General features: G+C 44.0%; 1 pseudogene; it reads left to right on the forward strand.

Moving 5' to 3' along the window:
• Positions 1-9273: 9273 nt before the first annotated feature.
• The window catches only part of LOC139235536 (Ig heavy chain C region-like), a 65875-nt pseudogene continuing 55880 nt past the window's right edge, over positions 9274-19268 (forward strand).

Genomic DNA, 19268 nt, shown 5'->3' on the forward strand with positions numbered 1-19268 from the left:
CCACCTTTGTATGCGGGATGAGACATTAGTATTTATCCCCTTGTTTTCAGTGAACAGGGATATGAGGGGCTTGTGATCGGTTTCTAGCTCAAATATGAGGCCAAACAGGTACTGACGCATTTTCTTTACCCCGAACACACACGTTAATGCGTTTTTATCAATCATTCTGTAGGCCCTCTCGGCCTTAGACAAGCTCCTGGAGGCATAGGCGACAGGTTGCAACTTCTCCGCATTGTTAGCTTGTTGTAATACACACTCGACTCTGTACGACGACGCATCACATGCTAGCACAAGTCTTTTACATGGGTTATGCAATACAAGCAGCTTGATGGAGCATAAAATATTTCTGGCTTTCTCAAAAGCAATACTTGTTTTTTTCCCCATAACCAGTTCTCACCTTTAGGCAATAACACATGTAGGTGCTCTAAGAGGATGCTTAACCCCGGTAGGAAGTAATCAAAATAGTTAAGGAGTCCCAGGTACGACCGCAGCTGAAGGACCTCCTCCAAGTTTTGTAGGTGCTCGATGGTGTCCCGACCTGTGACCAATATGTCGTCCTGAAAAACCACCGTGCGGGGTACTGACTTGAGTAGGCTCTCCGTGTTTCTCTGGAAGATCGCTGCAGCCGACCGAGTTCCAAATGGGTATCTGTAGTAGATGAACAATCCTTTTGCATGTTGATGCAGGTGAGGCCATTCGAAGACACCTCCAGCTCTTGCATCATGTAGGCCGAAGTTAGGTCGAGCTTGGCCAACATCTTGCCTCCTGCCAGCGTCGCAAATACGTCATCTGCCTTAGGTAGTGGGTATTTGTCCTGTAGAGAGAAACGATTAATAGTTACTTTATAATCGCCACAAATCCAGACCGTGCCATCACTTTTGAGTACTGAAACAATCGGGCTGGCCCACTCGCTGAATTCTACTGGGGAGATCATGCCCTCGCGTTGCAGCTGTCCAGCTCGATTTCCACTCTGTCCCTCATCATGTGCAGTACCTCTCGCGCCTTGTGGTGAAAGGGTCGTGCCTCTGGGACCAAGTGGCACCTTCGCCCGGAAATGTTTCCAATGCCTGGCTCAAAAAGGAAGGACAGTTTTGAAGAACCTGTGATAGCGCTCGGAAGTCATCCCAGTTCCGGCGGATTTTGCCCAGTCAGCTCCTTCCAAGCAGTGTGGGTCATCCCCCGGGACAAACCAGAGTGGCAGTTCATGCACCGTGCCCTCGTAGGTGACGTTGACCATGGCGCTGCCCAGGACAGTGATAAGCTATTTGGTGCAAGTTATCTGTTTCGTGTGGATGGGGATTAGGGATGGTCTGAGTGCCTTGTTGCACCACAGTCTCTGAAACATCTTTTTACTCAAGGTAGATTGGCTAGCGCCAGTGTCCAGTTCAATGGCTACGGGTAAGCAATTCTATTTTATATTTAGCATTATAGGTGGACATTTCATCAAAAATGTGTGAACCCAGTGTATTTCACCATCTGCCTCCTCTCCCTGAGGCTCGAAATAGCTTTGATCCACCATGGGCCGATCTTCCTCTGCCACGTGGTGGTTAGCACGTTTTGCCGAGCTTGCAGCTCATCTGCAAGCTCGTTGGAGGAGCTCCATTGTTCCACAGCTCTTGCAACCATACCCTTTGGAGCGGCATGAATAGGCTGAATGGAAGCCTCCACAAAGCCGTCAAGGTGGAATTGCCTTGCATTAATCCTTTAGCTCTGAGTCATCTGGGTCACCTGAGGCCTTCTGGCAGTTGCAGACTCGTGGGTTCTGCCCTGTACATTTCTGCTCGAAAACACAGTTCCAGTTAATTTATGAACATTGCTAGCACTTGTGTACTGAGAGATTTGTTTGCTGTTTTCACTGGTGGACATAAACGCCTGTGCTATCGCAGTGGCCTTAATGAGTGTAGGTGTCTCTACAGTCAAAATTTTCATAGGATGGTCTCGTGTCCAATACCCAGTACAAAAAATCTGAGCATTTGCTCCAGGTAGCCATTAAACTTACATTGTCCTGCAAGTTACCTTAGCTCAGCGACGCAGCTCGCCAATTCCTGACCTTCAGATCGCTGGCACATGTAGAACCGATACCTCGCCATCAACACGCTCTCCCTCAGGTTAAGATGCTCGCAAACCAGTGTACAGTGCTCCTCATATGACATATCTGTGGGTTTCACCAGAGCCAGAAGAAACTTCATGAGGCTGTAGGTCGGTGCCCCGCACACCATGAGGAGCACCGCTCTCTTTTTTCCATTGCTTCCTTCTCCATCCAGCTCGTTGGCTACAAAGTACTGGTCTAGCCGTGCGACATCCACTTCCCAGTCCTCACCATCCGAGAAATTCTCCAGGATGCCCACAGTTTGGTGCATCTTTGCGTTGGATTCGTATACTCGTCGCCAGTTATTGTGTTCCAAACACAGATGAGACTGCACACAGGGAGGTTAAATTAACAGTGACCTCAGTCTTTATTAAGACACTCCAGAATGATTAACAGGCCTTAAAGGCCGGCTTATATACAGTGCTCTCAAGGGATGCTGGGATCCCTTGGGACTTCAGGGAATGCGCTGCGAGGTGTCGGAACATGGGAATGCATGCTATACAGATACACAACATGCAGGTCATCCAAGAACTAATTGAATGGAGGAACAGGCTTGATGGACTGAAATTCATATTTCCTTCTGACACTCTTTAACAAGGCATGATAAAGGCTCACTAATGATAGAAATGAAAAAACTACTTCACACCAACATTACAAATGATTCCCAAACACAAAAGACCCCTTGGAATGCCATTCTCCCGACTTTTCTCCTTGGATGGGGGCTGCAAGTGCTGCTTGTACATTTTCATCGCCCCAAAAATCACAAGACACCAGGATATTAACTGTATTTCGTTTCGATTCTAAAATCCTGAGTTGGATTTGTTATTCGTTTTGAGCCAGTGTAAGTTTCGTGTTGAGCTCTTGAACCTGGGGCAGAGTCATTTTTAAAACGGTGATAACGTTTGGGCACAAGGATCTTTAGTCGGGCGTAATGGAACAAGGGTTTTCGGGAGGAGCGCTATTCAATTCGTAACACTATTGTGCATGAATGTATTTAATGTTTTACGCCGGGTATTTGCTTCACAGCACATTACAGGTGGCTCTGGATGTAAACACACAGAAAATTTGAAAGATTCTCCCGGGCACGTTGCCAATCTGTTGTCCTTCCAATAACGATTTGTTTAAGCGACAGCGAGTGCTTGATATCTCAAAGGTGATTTATTCTTCTTGGGGGAATGAAGGGTGCATGCTGTTACCCTGATTGTGAAGATGAAGCTTGGCTTGATTTATATTTCTGCTTCACAGAATATATCCAATGCAGAAATCACTCTTCTGCAACCGTAAGTAGAACAGGTCTTACTTGAGACATTATCCTGTGTCGTGTCTAATGGTCCTTATGGAATCAAAATATCCAGGACTCGAGAAAAGGAAACTTGGAAATCAAAGATTGCCGTCGAAGTCGGCGAAGCTCCCAACAGTGTGATCAGCAACATAAACATCTCGAAACAAACCTGGCTAAGCGGTGTTGAGTTCTGCTCCGTGATGAGGCACCATTATTATAGCGACTATAAGAGATTCCATCCACAAGGAAAAGGATGAGCGGAGAAATTGTAGCAACAAGTGAGACGCTCTGACTATTTCCGTGCATGTGCTAATTGGCTCTATTAAGTGTGTTAATGGATTGCTCTGATAATTGAATTGGTAATTCCACTAAATAATCCGACTGGGACCCGAAATTATGCACTTAAGTGGAATCTGGATAAGTCCATGAGGGAAAAAGGGAAATATATTTTATTTGTGTTGGATAAAATTAGCTGGACGAGGCTCGTTTGGAGCATAAACAACGATAATGACCAGTTGGGAAGAAAATGCTATGTTATTTTCCATTCCGACTCCTAAAGGACCCAGAGAGAATGATTGCATCCCCCTCTGCTCCGTGCTGCAAAGCCAGACAGGCCACAGGGGGGAAAAAGGGAATCCTTTAAAAATCAGCGCAAAGCACATTTCTCTCACATCTAACCACCGGTTCCTTTGTCTCTGGAATTATCCAGTTTATTGACTTTTAAATAATTGTTCTGCAGCTAAAGATCCGCGGGAACCGGCCGTGTCTGTCCTCCTGCCCTCGGCAGAAGAAGTCTCCGTTCAAACTTTCTTTACCTTCAACTGCTTAATGAGAGGTTTCTCCCCCCAAGAGATCTTCGTCAAATGGACCATCAATGACAAGCCGATAGATTCCGGCAACAACAAGAACACCGAGGTGATGGCGGAGAACGGCAGCAGCTCCTTCTTCATCTACAGCCTGCTATCCATTGCAGCCGAGGAGTGGGCCAACGGCGTTTCTTACTCCTGTGTGATGAGACATGAAGCGATCCCCTTCAAGATCAACAACAAAACCGTTAATAAGTCCAGTGGTAAACTGACTTTTGTGAACATTTCATTAAAGCTGGTAGATACGGTGAATTCTTGTCAATGAGAATCTCTCGATTGCATTTAAATTCTTAAATAAAATACTGTAAAGGCCTTTTCTTCCAATTGCGAGTTAAATACATAGCCACTCAATTAATATTGTTTTTCTACCCATTTTTCCGAATGCGGGAGGCTGCTAAACTGAAGCAGGCTATTTACAGGAGTCGGGTCCAAGGCTTGTACAGCCAAAGTTCCCAGCTCAGATAAACCACTGGTTGGAGACAGGGTGAAGCTCTTTCATGACAGGTTTCCTCAATGTAACTTCAGCAAATTTCCTCCCACTGGAGGAATCTTTAACGTTCCCATTTCCGACAAACAAATGCAGCCATTTAGATATTGGCGTCCCTGTTTCTCATGTTGTCCATCCCTTCAGAATTGAGGCCAGTTTTATTTTGAAGCTTCGCATCTTCTGGAAACTGAAAAGAGGGCCAGACACGTACATGAACTGCACCTCCCATTATCACACCAGAAAGAGAGGACAGGGAATGTTTAACCCACTGTACCTTCAACTCGCCAGCAGAGAGAGGGGAAAGGATAATGGTTAACACCCTGTACCTCACACTCAACCACCAGAGATAGGGGAAGGACAATCGTTAACCCAATGTACCTCACACTCAACCACCAGAGAGAGGGGAAAGGACAAGTGTTAATCCAATGTACCTCACAATCAACCACCAGAGGGAGGGGAATGGACAATTGTTAACCCAATGTACCTCAAACTCAACCACCAGAGAGATGGGAAAGGACAATTGTTAACCCAAAGTACCTCACACGCCCACCATCCGCCCCCCGTCCCTACCGCAGAGAGGGGAAGTCAACCGATCTCTATTCTGTGAACTCAGTAGCAACCAGTAAAATGATAGATTTCAACTCGCTGTCAGAAAACGTTAAACTTGCCGAATATGCATCATATTGTATAATAAATTTTGTTCAACATTTTAGCTTTAACTAGTATTTGGCTAAATCTATATCAGTTATTCGTAAACTAACTGATTGAATTTTAATAGTCAAAATGTAAACTAGTTATTCAATCCTCTGCAGGTTTTTCATGGTTATCTCCAAGATAGGTCCGAGGCCCATCGTTGAATTGTTGAAATCCATCAACTGACATCGCATTGCGTCTCACACGGAAACACTTTTACATAGAGCTGGCGAGAATGCCTGTAAACGTGCGTGTGTGTCTTTATGTGAACGTGTGTTCGTTGTTGTGTGTAAATTTGCGTGGTTTTGTGTAAGTGCACACTTCCATACAAACACACTCAGACTTACAAATAAACAAACAATCTTCATACTAACACAGAATAATATAGGTATCCAGAATATAATGCACACTGTTATTGTCACACTCGGTTAGTGGTACTCTCTGAAACTTTGAGTAAACATACACAGTCTTACACAAAGTACACAAACACACGCATTAACACACAGATTTACACACGCATAACCACACATATCAACACAAACACACATACACAAATCACACACACAGATACACACGCAGTTACACTCAAACTCACACAGTTACACATAAAAACACAAACATAGACCTCAACATACAAAAACGCTTACATATCCACATAAGGTACATGCACATTGCTACACATAACACGCACACTTATATATGTAAATACACTTATACAAAAACACACAAAGACTTACATATAAACATACACACACTTACATAAACACTCGCACAATTATATATAACACACACAGTTACATATTAACATAAACATTAAAACACAAACACAGGGAAAACGAAAACAAGAGATCATGATCCACACATATGCAAACAGTAAAGCGCACAAAACACATCAGGATATAAACATATGTGGAATTCAATGCACTTTTTATATAGGCACAGCATGGAACGATTGCACTGAATAAAAAATTCCTGAAAACATAATTCTCACTTTCTCAATTCCAACACTGAATCCATGTTCTTGTTGGAAACTGATACAAGTTAATTATGTTCAGAACACAGCCATAACAAGTAAATAAACAATATTATAACTCACAACTGATCACTTACCTTGTCTCCTTGACAGTCTCCAAATAAGTAGCTATCTAAACCTATCGTTAAATTATCGATATCAATCAGTAAACCTCCCTCGATCTTACATTATACTATTCCCGAATGGTAGAATGTAGAAAATTGATGCAAGATCAATTGAAGGCAACATTCATATTTTCCAACAAGGACTATAAGAGGATCATAAAGGAAGAATGACTGTGGAGGTAGGAACAGAGATAGATGGCCGAGAGTGATTAACATAACACAAGGTATATATTGACAATTAAATTAGAGAACAAAATAATAATTCATGGAAAAGAAAAGAGAATATATGATCACATGATATCTTGGTTACATAAGCGATCTCGATATATTTCTATCTCTTCATCCCCGTAGATTCCTCAGACCACATCTCGAGTGAAGACTATGAGGATGAGTGCGACAACATCTGGACAACCGCTTCCACATTCATCATCCTGTTCTTCCTGAGAATTTCCTACAGCGCTGCCGTCACTCTGATGAAAGCGAGAAGATTCAATCCATTTACATCGATCTGTTTGAAGCGGTTTGACAAATCTCTGGATGTTTCATTGATAAAAACCTTGCGATAAATGCCCCATACCACTAGATCTTCACTTCACTCTTTAATACCTCTTTTACAGGTCAACTGAACGGTTGAATTTCGGATGCCGTGGATTTTCCTCTCTGTTTATTAACAACTCTGTGTCCTGAAAATAAATATGTCCATCGTGATTCTCAGAGTAAAATGTTTCAATTAATAGTTCCGAATCTCTAGCTGAGAATATCATAACCGGGATTTCCATCTTTCTGTTTGAAATGTGTGAGATAATCGTGGCCATAATGTAAATATATCTCAGAGTTTCACCGTTTTTTGAATATTTCTTGGGGAAATAAGTCACTTTTCTAGTTCCTAATTCTCAATTATTCCCTTCCTTTTATGTTGATCCCTTATTTTCTCTCCCAGATGCCTGTTTCATTTGTACAGATAGCCGGCCAGCTCAGACCACCGGTGTTGTGGTCTCAATGTGCTGTTATATTCACTTTATGCTACATTTTTGAAAAACTTCTCTACAAATTGTTCTTTGCGAAATTGTTAATAAATCTGGAATGGCGATTGGACTAAGTTGGAAATGTTGTTGAATTCCTTTCTAGGAGGCTCATCCGCACCGTTGCATATCCCATTACACTTTGTTTTATTTCCCTGACTGATATTTTTTACAGATCCTGTTTTGGTTTTGTTTCAATCCAAGTCCCTTCGGTTAAGGAGCCACTGTGCCACCCAGTTTCCCATCAGAATAAAGACACCTTTATCTCTGCATTTGTAAGTCAAGTCCCAGAGTGCAATTGACAGCACAGCGACAACGCAGTACCTCTAACATTATGGTCTGTCACAGTCATATGTCAGGTTCTATTAAAGAGCAAGGGGAGAGGAAGAAGAATGGAAGAGCTGTAGTGGTTGGGGCTTCAATAGTCAGGGAAGCAGACAATCAGTTCTGCGGCCGCAGCTGTGACTCCAGGATGGTATGTTGCCTCACTGCAGCTCGGGTCAAGGATGTCACCGAACGGTTGCAGGGCTTTCTGGGTGGAGGAGGATGAACAGCCAGAGGTCCTGATCCGTATCGGGACAAACGTCATGGGTAGTAAGAGGGATGAGGTTCTGCAGGCAGAATTTAGGGAGCTAGGAGACAGATTAAAAAGCAAGACCTCAAAACTAGTAATCTCCAGATTAATCCAGTTGTCAAGAGCTAGTGAGTACGGAAATAGGAGAATAGAGCAGGTAGATGTGTGACTGATTGAAATAGTACAAGAGGGAGGGCTTTCGAATCCTGAAGCATTGGAACCGCTTCTGGTGGAGGTGTGACCTGTACAAGCCAGAACGGGTTTCACCTCAACAGAGCCGGACCAATATCCACGCGGGTTGGTCGGGTGGGGTTGCGGGGGTTGAGAGGGGTTGATCGTGCTGTTGCGGAGGGTTTAGATTATCTTGGCTTGGGAATAGGAACAGGAGAATAGATTCTCTTTGAAGGGGAATTAATAATGGAGCGCAGGGAAATGGCAGAGACGTTGAACAAATATTTTGTACCGGTATTCACGGTAGAAAACCCCAAAAACATCCCAATAGTGGATAATCAAGGGGCTATAGGTAGCGAGGAACTTAATCCAATCACTATCACTAATGAAGTAGTATTAGGTAAAATAATGGGACTAAAGTTGGACAAGTCTCCTGGACCTGATGCATTATATCTTAGGATCTTTAGAGAAGTGGCTGCAGAGATAGTAGATGCATTTGTTGTAATCTACCAAAATTCCCTGGATTCTGGGGTGGTCCCATCAGATTGGAAAACCACAAATGTAATGCGACTATTTCAAAAATCAGGCAGCTACAAATTAGGAAACTAGACCAGTTAGCCAAATATCTGTCATTGTGAAAATGCTGGAGTCCATTATTAAGGAAGCAGTAGCGGGACATTTGGAAAGCAGGATCCAATCAAGAAGAGTCTGCATGTTTTTATGAAAGGGAAATCACGTTTGGAAAATTTGCTGGAGTGGGTAACGAGCAGGGTGGATAAAGGATAATCATTAGATGTGTTGTATTTGGATTTCCAGAAGGCATTCGATAATGTACCACATAAGTGGTTACTGCACAAATTAAAAGCTCACCTGGTTGTGTAATATATTACCATTGATTGAAGATTGACTAACTAACAGAGCAAACCATACAATAGCCAAGAGATCAGGAGAAATGAAAGGTGGAAGGAACATAGTTATGATTATACATTCTGGGGAGGGTTTCTTGGCAAGATATGCAGTTACTGTTGAAGAAGCTGGTAATGAGCAAGGGAATTGCAGCTGCAAAAATCCCCAACCACCTTTAAAGCTGGAGTAGCAGGAAGAGCTGCATCTGAGTTTCCTGTGGGCGGCTGGGCATGTGAGCCGCTCCTACGCCCGGATGAAACGTGCTGCAATAAGCACTGAAACACCGCCTACTTTTCAAAAGCATCTGTTTGACGGACATTCCACCATTTGTTTCTGACAAACAGTTGGCCATATATGTTTGATGTGCTGTCGGCCGTGTTAGTATGACGTAGCTATGTTTCTGTGACGTCTCATTACATGAACTTATGTTTCTTTACAACCATTTAAATAAAACATGACTTAAATTCCCACAAAGGAAACAATTTTACTTTTTCAATAAAAACTAGCAAATAGGCGACAGAAATAAAGATACAGGCAGCCACGATTAAAGTGTTTGACAGGTTTGAGCCACAATGCCCTTCACACTACCCAGATGCTTTGTCGTTTGGCGAGTAGCACATGTGCGAACAGTCCTCCCATAGAGCACCGCGGCCCGGGGACCACATTGAGCCTTTTTTGGCCGCTTTGCATTGTGAAAGCTCTGTTATTCACGACTCCTTAAATCATTGAAAGGATGTGAGCTAAAGGAACCAGTGAATGCCAATTTATTCAAGCCCCCATAAGGCAATCAGAGCTCTCCGTATGAGCTAATAGCACTTGGTCAGATGTATTTCAGGTTAATCAAAGCATGGAAGTTATATTATTGAGTCAGAGACCGGAAAGTAAGAAGAGCAAATTGTACAAAAATCTTTATTTTCCCCAGAGTCCCCGAAACATACAACTATTTTCTATTTCATATCCTCCCTCATTCGGTTGAGTGATTGCAAGACAACTGTTTTCAAGTTTGGAAAGTTACAGCTGTCTTTAGGTGAAATTTAAAGAAAGTAATGGGCCGGAGCCTTCCACGAGCAGAACAACACGATAAATATCCAGCTTTAAAGGAATACACGGGATGAAATCACCCACAGAGGCAGAATATAGGAACTAGAACCTTTCCTATTAAGTAAGCGACAAGCTGACCTTGGAGCTCCTGGAGCTGATCTGAACATCCATCCATCAAGTCAAGGGAAAACAGCTGATCAGAAGCAGAAAGGACAGTTTAGAAGTCAGTTCATTCGATGGTGGTCGATTCACAGGTCGATTTTCGGACCGATTGAATAATGCAACTTGTTTTCGCGGCCGCTCCTGGAATCATTTGGCTGACAATTGGATCCGAGGTTAATTTGGTATATTCTCTGTGTGTCTGAGCGCCTGACAGCGCGCTGCACACTGTGGCTGCATCTGCCCGCGATTCCAACAGGCAGGAGCTCCGCCGAACAGGCCAATGGCAGTTTTTGTACGGTGGTGATGTTGCTTTCCATCTCTGCATGTCTCAGGGCGCTGTAATACACGCCAGCGTCAGTAGGGTGCAGCCCGGAGATGTTTAAGCTGATGAATTTATTCGTGGTCTGGAGCTCTGCAGAGAAACGGGTTTGAGCAAAATCTGCATTATTCTCACCACCGTTCGAATATTGCCTCAGTGTAAACGTGGGCTGTGTGTCTGGGTGTTACCAGTAGCAGAATAAATAATACAAGCTCCATGCAGTTTCATAATACAGCTTAAATCACCATTTCACCCTGTGCCTTAACTCCTGAGGACAGCTGGTGAGTGACAGAGTCTCCTTTACTCAGATCTGGGCAACTTGTTCAAACAGGAAAAGGTCAGACCGGGCTGTGATTACAATTCAGTTTCAACCCATATTAGAAATGATAGAAAAGATTAAATAGGTTTTCTCCACAATTATCTTTCAGAAATGTCCCACGCAACCCCGCTGCTGAGTCATCGCATTGTCGCTGCTGCTTTGTAAAAGGGGTTTGTATATTTAAAGACACACATTCTAATACCCACTCTCAATATTCGTGTGTCGTGTCTCAGGATGCTCTCGGTTGTGCTGTGAGACCGTAGGTGGTGAGCTGGCAGCCAGTGTACGGCAACACTCCGAGCTGGGCTACACTCAGTGTACTTATACGGGAATGGTTTGGTTTTAAACACCAGTGCTGGGAATGAAACCTTTACCTGGTTATTGTGACTGAAATTTGCAGGATTGTTGATGGCTTTGTTTTATAGGGGGAGGGGCGCTTTTTAGCCATTTCCCGTTCGTCTAATTAATGTTCACGGGAGCAGAATGCGGAGAAATTGTACAAAAGGGCAGGGTGATTGGAGGCTGGGTTCAAACGCAGAGGATGAATGTTGGGCGGCTATAAATCGCCAGGGTGTGGTGCAGGGCAGATTCACGGCCCCCGAAGTGAGGCGTTGGACGGCATCAAACCACCAGACTGAGGTGTTGGGCGTGTTCAGAGCGCTAGGGTAGGTGTAACGTGAACCAATAGCCCCAGGGTGAGATGTATGGCGTGTTTAGACCCCCAGGGTGAGATGTAGGGCGATTTCAGTGCCCTAAGGGTGAGGTGTGGAGCTGGTGCAGAGCACCAGTATGAGGTGTAGGGCGGGTTCAGACCCCTAAGGCGAGGTGTAGGCCGGGTTCTTTTTAATAAAAGATCAACATCAGCATGGCCGGAAAAAATGTCCTTACAACTTTCACTCATATTAGAAATGGATATGGCGCAGAAATCAAATAAATTACAGGCGGATGCGATTTATTGTTCGCCCCGTTAATATCGATCTCTACCATTGGTATAATTAATGGCATCAGAAATCAGATCTCAGTGTGTGTCATTGATTCACATTTTAATGTTGTGTTTTCGATCTGCCACACTCTTCTCGTCACGTGTTCTGTCCACAGTTTACTAACCAAAGCCATCGTTCGATATGACTGATGTCTTTTTTTGATGATTGTGCCCGATGTACCGACCCAACCCATTTGCGGATTTCACACATTAATCTTCAATTCATTCCACAATTTGCACAACTTTTGGAATAAAGCAGAATTTAACACAATGCCCGGGATCTGATCCACAAAATGTATATTGTGACCTGACACCATCTACAGCTTTTCAGTGAATTGTTCAGATCTCGGGGGAAAGTGTGGGATATTCACTGACCTGATGCAGTTCCTCCTTATGGGAAGCTGGGTTAGAGCAGTCCTGAAATAATATGCCGAGCAGCAGCAAAGGTTTTACTAAAGACAGAGAGAAGGAAGTTCGTAGCATTATGGATAAAGAGTGGAGACAGGGGAAGAGAAGGTACATACAGGCACGGAAGTAGCATCGAAAGACAAAGGGTGAATTGTGGCACCACAGACATGATTTCTGAAGTTAATTTTATTATAACTACGAGTTGAAATCACAAACTAATATTAATCCGCCGTTTTACTCTCGCTGCATAGAGATAAATCACGAAGGAATTATTTTCAAGTGGCAGGCGTTTGTGTTAATACTTTCCTCTTCAACCATCATTTCACGAACTGCCTGTTCCACTGTGCCGTGGTGTCTCCATGGTAACATTAAATAATAGTAATAGTCATCATATTCATCGTCACCATCATCTCAAACAAAATAACCATCATCGCCACCATTACACATTTAACCAATAATAACATCTGGGTTACAGCAGTGAAGGGGAGAATGGATTTTCACTGAGAAAGAAATACTTATTAAGAAGTGATATAATAAGAACATAAGAACATAAGAAATGGGTACAGGATTAGGCCATGCAGTCCCTCGAGCCTGCTCCGCCATGCAATAGATCAATGCTGATCTGATCATGAACTCAACTCCACTTCCCTGCCTGCTCCCCATAACCCATCATCCCCTTTAAAACTTTAAGTAACTATTTATGTCTTAAATTTATTTTATGTCCCAGTATCCACAGTTCCCTGCGGCAGCGAATTTCACAGATTTTCAACACTCTGAGAGAAGAAATGACTCCTCATCTCTGTTTTAAATGCGCGGCCCCTTATTCTAAGATCATGCCCTCTAGTTCTACTCCACCCCATCAGTGGAAACATCTTCTCTGCATCCACGTTGCCAAGCCCCCTCATACTCTTATACGTTTCGATATGATCACCGCTCATACTTCTGCATTCCAATGAGTAGAGGCCCAATCTACTCAACGTTTCCTCAGAAGTCACCCACTCATCCCCGGAATCAACTTAGTGAAGCTTCTCTGAACTGCCTACAAGCAAGTATATCTTTTCGTAAATATGGAAACCAAAACTGCACACAATATGTGGCCTCACCAATATTCTGTACAGCTGTAGCAAGACATCCCGGCTTTTATACTCCATCCCCTTTGCAATAAAGGCCAAGATTCCATGGGCCCTCCTGATCACTTGGTGTACCTGCATACGATCGTTTTGTTTTTCATGCACCATCACCTTCTCTTCCCGCTGAACTGTGGCACTTTGCAATCTTTCTCCATTTACATAAGAACTTGCTCGTTGATTTGTTCTGCAAAAGCGCTTGACCTCCCACTTCCCAGCATTATACTCCATCTGCCAAATTCTTACCCATTCACTTAGCCTGTCTATGTCCTTTCGCAGTTTTTTGTGCCCTCCTCACACATTGCTTTTCCTCTCATCTATTTATCATCAGCAAAATTGAATACTTTACTCTCAGCCCCTTCCTCCTAGTTGTTAATATAGATTGTACATATCTGAGTTCCCAGCACTGATGCATGCGGCGCCGCACTGGTTGCCAACCAGAGAATGAACAATTTTTCCCGACTCTCTGTTTTCTGTTAGTAAGCCAATCCTCTATCCATGCTAATATATTACCCCAACCCCTTGAACTATTATCTTGTTCTGTAATCTTTTATGTCAAATGGCTTCCGGAAATCCAAATACATCACATCTTCTGTTCCCCATTTATCAACCCTGTTCGTTAGATCCTCAAAGAATTCCAGCAAATTTGTCAAAAATGATTTTGCTTCATAAATCCATGGTGACTCTGCTTGACCGAATTTTGCTTTTCCAAATGTCCTGTTACTGCTTCTTTCATAATGGACTCCAACATTTTCCCAACCACAGATGTTAGGCTAATTGGTCTATAGTTTTCTGCTTTTTGGCTGACTCCTTTTTTAAACAGGGATTTTACATAATGATGAGGAGCAGTGCGAGATGGTTCCACATTACATTCCCTGAGTCTGAAGCTATGCGGTCCTGGAAACCCTCTGTCGGAACAGAAATAGAGTACCATGCCCCACTGCCCTGCTGATCCAAACAATGCTAAACAGGGATCTGCAGCAGCAATCTCTCCAATAAAACAGGGCATGCAAGCAGTTTAAGGGCGCCCATGAACAGACTAACTATTTGTACTACGTCGCCCTTCTGCGCATATGCACATTAATGTGTCTGTGTGTGTGTATGTGCGTGTGTGTGTGTGTGTGCGTGTGTGTGTGTGTGTGTGTCTGTGTATGTGTGGCTGAGTGCATGTCTATATGTCTATGGATGTCTATGTGTGTGTGTGAGTACGGCTGTCTGTGCATGTGTGTATGTGTATATGTATGTCTATTTGTCCGTGTTGCCAATGCACTATGCCATAGTTGTATGATCGGCAGGAGTGAGCTCTCTGATCACTTTACAAAGATCATGATCTCTATGTACAGTGGTGGCTGTTTAGAGAGGTAAAAATGGGCGGGAAGAAGAAATCCCAGCCAAGCTGATAAGATCCCCGTCCTATTTGAGTTTTCCACTTCAGGCCTGGTAAAGGCAGTGATGACAGTCTCTTTTTCCTGGAGTTTAGACTGGAACAATTGAAGTGAAACTCTTCCTGTCTCTGATTATTGTCCTGAACAGAGTTTGTGATATTTTGAACCATTCTATAAGATTCTCCAATTCTCATACAACTTCTCGTTTCCATCTACGGGTGCTTCTTCTCTATCTGTTTCTCTGTCTAACCTGCTGTGTGTCTGCTGTTTATTTTCAGGGATGACTAGCGGAGACTCTGTGTCCCAAGGAGTCGGGTCAGAGTTGGGTGCAGATTCAGCAATAAATTGCAGTTACTCTGTATTGGCTACAAGCTATGGCCTGTTCTGGTATAGAAACATAGAAACATAGAAAATAGGTGCAGGAGCAGGCCATTCAGCACTTCTAGCCTGCACCGCCATTCAATGGGTTCATGGCTGAACATGAAACTTCAGTACCCCCTTTCTGCTTTCACGCCATACTCCTTGATCCCCCGAGTAGTAAGGACTTCATCTAACTCCCTTTTGAATATATTTAGCGAATAGGCCTCAACTACTTTCTATTGTAGAGAATTCCACAGGTTCACCACACTCTGGGTGAAGAAGTTTCTCCTCATCTCGGTCCTAAATGGCTTACCCTTATCCTTAGACTGTGACCCCTGGTTCTGGAATTCCCAAACATTGGGAACATTCTTCCTGCATCCAACCTATCCAAACCCGTCAGAATTTTAAACGTTTCTATGAGGTCCCCTCTCACTCTTCTGAACTCCAGTGAATACAAGCCCAGTTGATCAAGTCTTTCTTGATAGGTCAGTCTCACCTTCCCGGGAATCAGTCTGGTGAGTCTTCGCTGCACTCCCTCAATAGCAAGAATGTCCTTCCTCAAGTTAGGAGACCAAAACTGTACACAATACTCCAGGTGTGGCCTCACCAAGGCCCTGTAAACTGTAGCAACACCTCCCTACCACTGTACTCAAAGCCCCTCGCTATGAAGGCCAACATGCCATTTGCTTTCTTAACCGCCTGCTGTACCTGCATGCCAACCTTCAATGACTGATGTTCAATGACATCCAGGTCTCGTTGCACCTTCCCTTTTCTTAATCTGTCACCATTCAGATAATAGTCTGTCTCTCTGTTTTTACCACCAAAGTAGATAACCTCGCATTTATCCACATTATACTTCATCTGCCACGCATTTGCGCACTCACCTAACCTATCCAAGTCACTCGGCAGCCTAATAGCATCCTCCTCGCAGCTCACACTGCCACCCAATTTAGTGTCATCCGCAAATTTGGAGATACTACATTTAATCCCCTCGTCTAAATCATTAATGTACAATGTAAACAGCTGGGGCCCCAGCACAGAACCCTGCGGTACCCCACCAGTCACTGCCTGCCATTCCGAAAAGTACCCATTTACTCCTACTCTTTGCTTCCTGTCTGACAACCAGTTCTCAATCCACGTCAGCACACAACCCCCAATCCCATGTGCTTTAATTTGCACATTAATCTCCTGTGTGGGACCTTGTCGAAAGCCTTCTGAAAGTCCAAATATACCACATCAACTGGTACTCCTTTGTCCACTTTACTGGAAACATCCTCAAAAAATTCCAGAAGATTTGTCAAGCATGATCTCTCTTTGACAAATCCATGCTGACTTGGACCTATCATGTCAACATTTTCCAAATGCGCTGCTATGACATCCTTAATAATTGATTCCATCATTTTACCCACTACTGAGGTCAGGCTGACCGGTCTATAATTCCCTGCTTTCTCTCTCCCTCCTTTTATAAAAAGTGGGGTTACATTGGCTACCCTCCACTCGATAGGAACTGATCCAGATTCAATGGAATGTTGGAAAATGACTGTCAATGCATCCGCTATTTCCAAGGCCACCTCCTTAAGTACTCTGGGATGCAGTCCATCAGGCCCTGGGGATTTATTGGCCTTCAATCCCATCAATTTCCCCAACACAATTTCCCGACTAATAAAGATTTCCCTCAGTTCCTCCTCCTTACTAGACTCTCTGACCCTTTTTTATCCTGAAGGTTGTTTGTGTCCTCCTTTGTGAATACTGAATCAAAGTACTTGTTCAATTGGTCTGCCATTTCTTTGTTCCCCGTTATGACTTCCCCTGATTCTGACTGCAGGGGACCTACGTTTGTCTTTCCTAAACTTTTTCTCTTTACATACCTATATAAACTTTTGCAATCCGCCTTAATGTTCCCTGCAAACTTCTTCTCGTACTCCATTTTCCCTGCCCTAATCAAACCCTTTGTCCTCCTCTGCTGAGGTCTAAATTTATCCCAGTCCCCAGGTTCGTTGCTATTTCTGGCCAATTTGTATGCCATTTCTTTGGCTTTAATACTATCCCTGATTTCCCTAGATAGCCACGGTTGAGCCACCTTCCCTTTTTTATTTTTACGCCAGACAGGAATGTATAATTGTTGTAATTCATCCATGCGGTCTCTAAATGTCTGCCATTGCACATCCACAGTCAACCCCTGAAGTATCATTAGCCAATCTATCTTACCCAATGCACGCCTCATACCTTCAAAGTTACCCTTTTTACGTTCTGGACCATGGTCTCTGAATTAACTGTTTCATTCTCCATCCTAATGCAGAGTTCCACCATGTTATGGTCACTCTTCCCCAAGGGGCCTCGCACAATGAGATTGCTAATTAATCCTCTCTCATTACACAACACCCAGTCTAAGATGGCCTCCCCGCTAGTTGGTTCCTCGACATATTGGTCTAGAAAACCATCCCTTATGCGCTCCAGGAAATCCTCCTCCACCGTATTGCTTCCAGTTTGGTTAGCCAAATCTATGTGCATATTAAAGTCACCTATTATAACTGCAGCACCTTCATAGCATGCACTCGTAATTTCCTGTTTGATGCCCTCCCCAACATCACTACTACTGTTTGGAGGTCTGTACACAACTCCCACTAACTTTTATTGCCCTTTAGTGTTCTGCAGCTCTACCCATATAGATTCCACATCATCTAAGCTAATGTCTTTCCTAACTATTGCATTAATCTCCTCTTTAAACAGCAATGCTACCCCACCTCCTTTTCCTTTTATTCTATCCTTCCTGAATGTTGAATACCCCTGGATGTTGAGTTCCCAGCCCTGATCATCCTGGAGCCACGTCTCCGTAATCCCAATCAGATCATATTTGTTAACATCTATTTGCACAGTTAATTCATCCAGCTTATTGCGGATACTCCTTGCATTAAGACACAAAGCCTTCAGGCTTGCTTTTTTAACACCCTTTGTCCTTTTAGAATTTTGCTGTAAAGTTGCCCTTTTTGTTCTTTGCCTTGGGTTTCTCTGCCCTCCACTTTTCCTCATCTCCTTTCTGTCTTTTGCTTTTGCCTCATTTTTGTCTCCCTCTGTGTACCTGCATAGGTTCCCATCCCCCTGCAATATTAGTTTAACTCCTCCCCAACAGCACTAGCAAACACTCCCCCTTGGACATTGGTTCCGGTCCTGCCCAGATGCAGACCGTCCGGTTTGTACTGGTCCCACCTCCCCCAGAACCGGTTCCAATGCCCCAGGAATTTGAATCCCTCCCTGCTGCACCACTGCTCAAGCCATGTATTCATCTGCTCTATCCTGCGATTCCTACTCTGACTAGCACGTGGCACTGGTAGAAATCCCGAGATTACTAATTTTGAGGTCCTACTTTTTAATTTAGCTCCTAGCTCCTTAAAATCTTCTCGTAGGACCTCATCCCTTTTTTTACCTATGTCGTTGGTACCAATGTGCACAGCGACAACTGGCTGTTCTCCCTCCCACTTCAGAATGTCCTGCACCCGCTCCGAGACATCCTTGACCCTTGCACCAGGGAGGCAACATACCATCCTGGAGTCTCGGTTGCGGCCGCAGAAACGCCTATCTATTCCCCTCACCATCGAATCCCCTATCACTATCGCGCTCCCAATCATTTTCCTGCCTTCCTGTGCAGCAGAGCCAGCTACGGTGTCATGAACTTGTCTGCTGCTGCCCTTCCCTGGTGAGTCATCCCCCCGAACAGTACTCAAAGCAGTGTATCTGTTTTGCAGGGGGATGACCACAGGGGACCCCTGCACTATCTTTCTTGCACTGCTCTTCCTGCTGGTCTTCCATTCCCTATCTGGCTGTGGACACTTCTCCTGCGGTAAGACCAACTCACTACACGTGATACTCACGTCATTCTCAGCATCGTGGATGCTCCAGAGTGAATCCACCCTCAGCTCCAATTCCACAACGCGGATCGT

This window comes from Pristiophorus japonicus, chromosome 23 (genome assembly GCF_044704955.1).
Source record: "Pristiophorus japonicus isolate sPriJap1 chromosome 23, sPriJap1.hap1, whole genome shotgun sequence".
Taxonomy (NCBI): Eukaryota; Metazoa; Chordata; class Chondrichthyes; family Pristiophoridae; genus Pristiophorus; species Pristiophorus japonicus.